The sequence below is a fragment of the Cucumis sativus genome, chromosome 5 (assembly GCF_000004075.3).
Source record: "Cucumis sativus cultivar 9930 chromosome 5, Cucumber_9930_V3, whole genome shotgun sequence".
Lineage (NCBI taxonomy): Eukaryota > Viridiplantae > Streptophyta > Magnoliopsida > Cucurbitales > Cucurbitaceae > Cucumis > Cucumis sativus.
In genome coordinates this window covers 14,907,975-14,914,491 of record NC_026659.2, presented here as the reverse complement: position 1 = coordinate 14,914,491, position 6,517 = coordinate 14,907,975, and the positions used below count along the sequence as shown (strand labels likewise).

The 6,517-nt window shown below is 28.6% G+C and overlaps 1 long non-coding RNA gene across 4 annotated transcripts; it reads right to left on the bottom strand.

The window, feature by feature from the left end:
- Window positions 1-316: 316 nt before the first annotated feature.
- Window positions 317-5,467, bottom strand: LOC116403791. Of its 4 annotated transcripts, none has more exons than XR_004216627.1 (8): window positions 5,157-5,467; window positions 4,904-4,971; window positions 4,686-4,720; window positions 1,811-1,855; window positions 1,635-1,724; window positions 1,409-1,528; window positions 1,250-1,326; window positions 317-738 (listed from the first exon to the last, which is right to left on the bottom strand). It is a non-coding gene; the product is annotated as an uncharacterized LOC116403791 (long non-coding RNA). The 4 variants fall into 4 exon arrangements; XR_004216625.1 differs by lacking the exon at window positions 1,409-1,528 and having other exon boundaries at window positions 326-529; window positions 621-738; XR_004216626.1 differs by having other exon boundaries at window positions 1,409-1,724.
- Between the last annotated feature and the right edge of the window lie 1,050 nt (window positions 5,468-6,517).

Here is a 6,517-nt window from a genome sequence, read left to right as displayed (position 1 = left end):
ATTTACACGTCAAGTAAGATAATATACTTGACACTATTTGTCTAGTATATTTGACACTATTTATATGTCAAGTAAAATTGTATATTTAATTCAAATAAGATAGTATACTTAACATGTATTTAACGTCATGTATACAATGTATTAATATATTAAATATGCAAAAAAATTCATTTCCTGTAATGCACGTACATTCATTTCAATAAAACATATATATCAACAAAATAAACTTTTTAACCAGTAGTTGAACAACAAAAAATAACAAATAATTTAACATAATAAGTAAACCAACAATAATTTTATTAATCTCAACAATGTCATCAACAATTACACAATTCCAATCCAATATAGTCAACTAAAATTTTCTAAATGTGGCCTATTTCAAAATCAACAATAATAATAGATATCTTATATAACAAAAAACATGTGTGGTATACTAAAACTAAGGAAGAGATTGCTTGCAAGTGAACAACTGGTACACCAAAGATGTTGACCTCTGTGGCATTTGGATATCTTCCACACACATCCTCAACTACAGTCAAAATTTACAATCAATTGACTAAATAGTATTACAAAGTAACATAGAATAACATACCAAATGAACACGAGATTATAAATGTTACCTTTTAGGAAAAGTTTCATAGCCTTGGAGTGTGTATGCTATATCCTCATCCTCTTGGTCACCAGAGGTCTGAAGTCTTAAAACTGGAATTGTTTCTTGTTTAAACTTCCAGCTCATAACTGAAATGAGGAATGAAAACTTTCAACAATGTACACGAGCTATACCATCTATATACTTTGATATAATGAGAAATTTAAAGTTTTTGATGGAATATGAAGGCCCAAACTTGTAGATTTGAAGCAATTAAAGGGTTAGATTTGAGTATGAAGTTAAAGACAACTAAATAACCATGAATAACTGCAAAACCTATTCAAATACTCAATAAACAATCTAAAACCATGAACAAAAAAACTTACCAAAAGAAATTTAAAATACATAAACCAAGGTTTGTTCATATTGGTTTAAAATGTTGTAGATGTGTGATGTTGACACAAAGGTTTGTTCAATAAATGCAGATGTTGGAATGCATATATCTTTTTACAATGCAGATGTATCAACATGAACAAGGCAGATATCTCTCTTTAAATTAATAAATACTCAAGATTTCTTCATGTTGATACAAAGGTCTGTTAAATAAATTAACATCATTTCATTTTGAACAGAACCAGTAAAAATGGGGAAAAAATAAACCTGCCAGTTCCACCAGATCTGAAAGGCTTCACTGACTTGAAATGTTTCAGTCCTATCTGTTCTCCGCCATCCAAAATCTGTAGCACAGAAGAAGATAACATCAATTCTACTAAATTGACAATGGCAGAAATTCAAGAAAAGATTACACAACGAGCTAACTTATTTTGTATAGGTGCTTCTATGTCTTAGAGAGTGTTCAATTGAACCGTTATCTACATTGCCAGTAGCAGTTTCTATTTCCAAAAAGGTCCATAATGAGCGATCATGAATCATAATTTCCTGCACAATCATAATATGATTTTTCGTTTTTTTCCCTTTTGTTTTTCTTGAATGTCGAAGGTCTGCAACAATAATAAAATATCAAATAGATTTCTCTTCAACATACCTTTAATAATTTTTTGAATCCCAGGGATGTTCCCATCTCTTAGAGTTTCTTATGCATCATTTTCTATTCCAAGGATGAAAAGAGCAGCAGCTTGAACATACACTTTCTTATTCAGTATGCTGATATCTAAATACATTAATAGAAAAGAAACCTAAATATATAAGAAATAAAATTACCTGAAGCTCTTTAGCCACCACTTCATCAAAGTTTGCATTAGTTTCCTATGAAAATAATACAAATACTAGAAGCTTAGTTTGCAAAATTAATGTGGTCACAATATTTCCTCTTAGAGACAATTAATATACGCTTTGAATCCAAAACAATACAGTGAATAAAGAAACAAAACCTTCATTTTCTTCCCAAAAATTTCCTCAGCCTAGTTATAAAGTAATAAATCTCAGTCTGTTTATAAAGTAATAAATGACCAAATAAAAAAATAATTCATTGAAAAACAACATAAATAACATAGAGCTATTGATGTTAATAAGGAGAGAAGATAAATGCACTACAATAAACTGCACAAGTTAAAATGAGCAGGGAAAAAAAAGACAATGTATTAGTAAGAGATTGTGTAAAACCTAACCAATAACAAGAATGAAAATTAATCTAAAAGCATTACTACACGCCACATGCTCTTCAAAAAATTCAAAGTGTGAGAGTACAAATGATGTTTCCAATTAGTACTGTAGATACCGTATTTTGTCCTGCCTTTTTATTTTTTTCATTAATTAATTTATTATTTTTTTAAAAGAATTTGAATTTGAATTTAAATTTAAATCTTAATTTTTAAATTTAAAAAAAAACAATAATAATAATAATAAATAGATTTAAAAATAAATAATAAAAATAAAACTAAAATGTTTGATTTCCTTCCTATTTTTTCTCAACCATCCCCTTTTCTTCGTCATCACTCTCCCACTTTCTCCCACTCTATCAGTTTCTCCCACTCTCCCACTTTCTTCCTATTTCTCTGTAATCTGCACTCCATCTCGTGATCTAAAAAAAACAATGGAGTTTGCCCTATAAAAAGGAAAGAGGAAAAAGAAAGAAGGGGGATCTTTTTTTTTTATTATTGGAGGATTTAGAAAGAGGGGAAGAGTGAAAGAAGATAAAAAAGAATAACCTTTGGCATTGAAGGGCAGACCTGCTGGTAAGTTTTTTTTCTTTTTCCTCTTTTTATTCTTATTCTTGTTTAATGATTTTTTTTTCTTCTTGTTTGATATACTGCTTTTAATTATGAACTATCGTGTTCATCATTTTACCATCATTTAACATGTTAATTTTATTATTTGTATCTTTCTTAATACTGAGCATTCTACCTTCCATTCTATATTAAATTTTTTATTTTTTAATTTTTAAATATTGAACATTCTATTCTGTGTTAATTTCTTTTTAATTGTTGGGTATACATTCTGTATATCCATTCTGTGTTAATTTTTAAATATTGAGCATTCTGTTATGTGTTAATTTTCTTTTATTATTGGGCATCCATTCTGTGTTAATTTTCTTTTATTACTGGGCATCCATTCTGTGTTAATTTCTTTTTAATTAATTAGCATCATATATTTGTATTTGGATACTCATTCTTCATTGACACCCATTTTACAGTTAATTACTTATATCCATATGGCATGCCTTAATAATTATGCATAATTAATCAATTAGCCTTTTGTATTTGGTAATACTCATTCTTCATTGGCATCCATTTTACAGTTTTTGTTAATTACTTTATCCATGTATCCATATGGCATACTCTGCATACTCTGTTAATAATTACTGTTATCCATATATTATCCATGTTAATAATTATGCATGATATAATTAAATTTTGGCAACAACCATTTTTCATTTGGCCTATTAATTAATTAGCAACTTGTATGTGACATTTTCATTCCCTCATTCTAATTATTTGCATGATGTATTAATTAATCAGTATGCATATGTGGCTATAATTATTTGATATTTATTTTGGTGTGATTATTTATTCGCAATATTATTTATTTGCATATTGGGCCAAACCTACTTTAGCATTCAACTGTTAATTATTATTTGATATCCATTTGGCCTCGTTTAATTATGCATTAATCAATTATTTTGCATCCTGCATTAATCAATTATTTTGCATCCTGCATTAATCAATTATTTTGCATCATTTTGAATTAATTAATTATGTTGCATGTGTTGTATTAATTAATTATCTTGCATCCTACATTAATATCTTTTACATTTTGCATATATTATCAATGTATTTATTTTATCTCAGCATATTACACCTAAGTATTTTTCAAATTTCATAATGTTTTGTCATTGTTATTATTTTTTTTTATAATAATGTAAATTGGAGAAAAAGTATTGTTTTTTATGGATTTTATAATTTAAAATCCATAAATACATGAAATTTTTCCGTTTGAAATTTAATTAATAGATTATTTTTTTTAAATTAACACATTTCATATTTTAAATGAAACTGAGTAGTATTTTCTATGAATTTATTAATTCTAGATATATGAAATTTTTCATTAAACACCTATGATAGAGATTAAAATATCAAGTGTTGGTATCTTAATATTCTTAAGGTGAATAAAAATATTTTAAAACAAAAATAAACTTAATTTTTCTAATGGCTCCTATGCCACCCATAATCATCAATTCATGCTTAGGTTTTACTTTCTTCGATATGAATTGATAAACATGGGACATTTAAACAAAACCTAAATAAAAACTTTGTTTTGTGAACCTCTATAATTTAATTTAAAAGATAAAATTGGGTAACCATTTTTTGGGTGTTGTAGGGTGCTAACACCTTCCCTACACACAACTGACTCCCGAACTTAAATCTCTGAATGTACGCAGACCATTTTTTTTTTCTTTCTTTTTTTTGGGTGACCAATCACACCCTAATATGGTTGGTGGCGACTCCAAAACTATTTATTAAAATTAAATAAACGGGGAGGTCGGCCGCTCCGCGTAGCGATCACGTCGCGACAAGTACTGAAGAAAGAAAATTAGAAAAACTATAGCTTTGCAAAATCGATATATCCTTACACGTACCCAATGTAATCTTCAAAAACATATAGCAGTGTAATCTGGAAAAACAAAAAATACAAATTCAATTACTGAAATACGTTAACCTTGGTTTCACACACATAACAATATACTAATCTATATCAATATCTTCTAAAAAAATATTTCCGAACAAAGAACAATGAAATCATAGAAGAAAGATTCCCAACAAAGAAGATATAAATGAGATTGAATTGAGAAATTACATAATATCAGACTCCTCATATCAGTAGTTTTTGCTTTGTCTTTGAATCTTCCTTTTCGAAAGAAGAACCTAATAAATGTTGAAGAAAGAAAAGTTAGAAAAAGCTCAAAAGTACTTCTCCTATAGAGTCTTATGTAGTGCCGCGTAGAAGGACGTAGGTGTTGATGATTTACAAGACTATTACAAAAAACCTATGGCACAAAGAACAGAGAAAGAAGAAGTCTAGGGTGGGCAGTGGCGAATGGAGCACTTACGACGAGTTCGGTGAGCAAGGGAGCAGCGGCCTCCAGCAACGAACGGATGGTAGCAGGTAGCAATGGCGTTCAACAACGTTCGAATGGTAGCAAGTAGCAGTGTCCTTCGAATGGTGGGTGGCAAGAAAAGGAAGAGGAAAATGGGGAGGGTAGCGGCGATGTTTGGATGGTGAGTTGCGAGAAAAGGAAGAGAAAAACCGGTAGGGTAGCGACTGGGTTGCTTTCTATGAGAAGAGGAAGAGGCAAATTGGGGGAAAATGTTGTGTGGGAGAGAAAAATGTAGGAGGGAAATGTTGGAGGGAAATGTTGGAGGGAAAGGGAAAATGAAAGGAGGAAAAAGTAAAAAAGAAATTATGTTTTTTTAAAAAAAAATTATAAAAAATGAAATTATGTTTTTTTTTAAAAAAAACTTATAAAAAATGAAATTATGTTTTTTTTAAAAAAAAAACTTATAAAAAATGAAATTATGTTTTTTTTTAAAAAAAAACTTATAAAAAATGAAATCATGTTTTTTTTATAAAAAAAAACTTATGCCCATGATATTTTTGTTGCTGCATAAATTTGATGTCATCATAAATGCCTATAAAAAATATAGGATCTTTTGCTACGTAAATTATGTTTGCATAAATATGTCTAAAAAACGTGGGGTCTTTCACCACTTAAGCTACGGTGGCAAGCATTTAAAATATTTGTCAATGATACCTAGCCATAAATTAAAATAAACGTTGACAGAAATTCAACTTAAAAAATTTTCTTAAAACCACACAACTTTTTGTCCACGTGTATATTTTTGTTGGCAAAAACAATGATGTATCCACGCAATACACAACTTTTGCCCACATATATATTTTCGTCTGAAAAAACGAAGATGTGCCCACACAATGAAAACTACGTCGACACATCATATCTTTGTCCACATTTTTTTATGTTGCTAGAAAAAATTGTCACCACAAACCAAAATTCTTATAGTAAATTTTTCTAATAAGTTTATTTTAATAAAATTATTTAATGAAAAGAGGGAAATAAAAAGTATTTTTATATTTTTATACTTCATAAAATAAAAATGTTAACTATACTTGATATTGTTTCTGCGTCAAGTAAATATTAATTATACTTGACGTGAAAAAAATGTCAAGTAAAAGTTGCACTATACTTGACGCTAAAACACTATCAAGTAAATTATGCACTATACTTGACGTGGAAAAAAATGTCAAATAAAAGCTAACGTAAAATAATTAAAAAATCAATAAAAACTTTGCTTTCTTCAAACTATACTTGACGTTTTGTTCGCGTCAAGTAATAGTTGGCTATACTTGACGCGAATAAAACATCAAGTAAAAGCTAATGTAAAATAGTTTGAA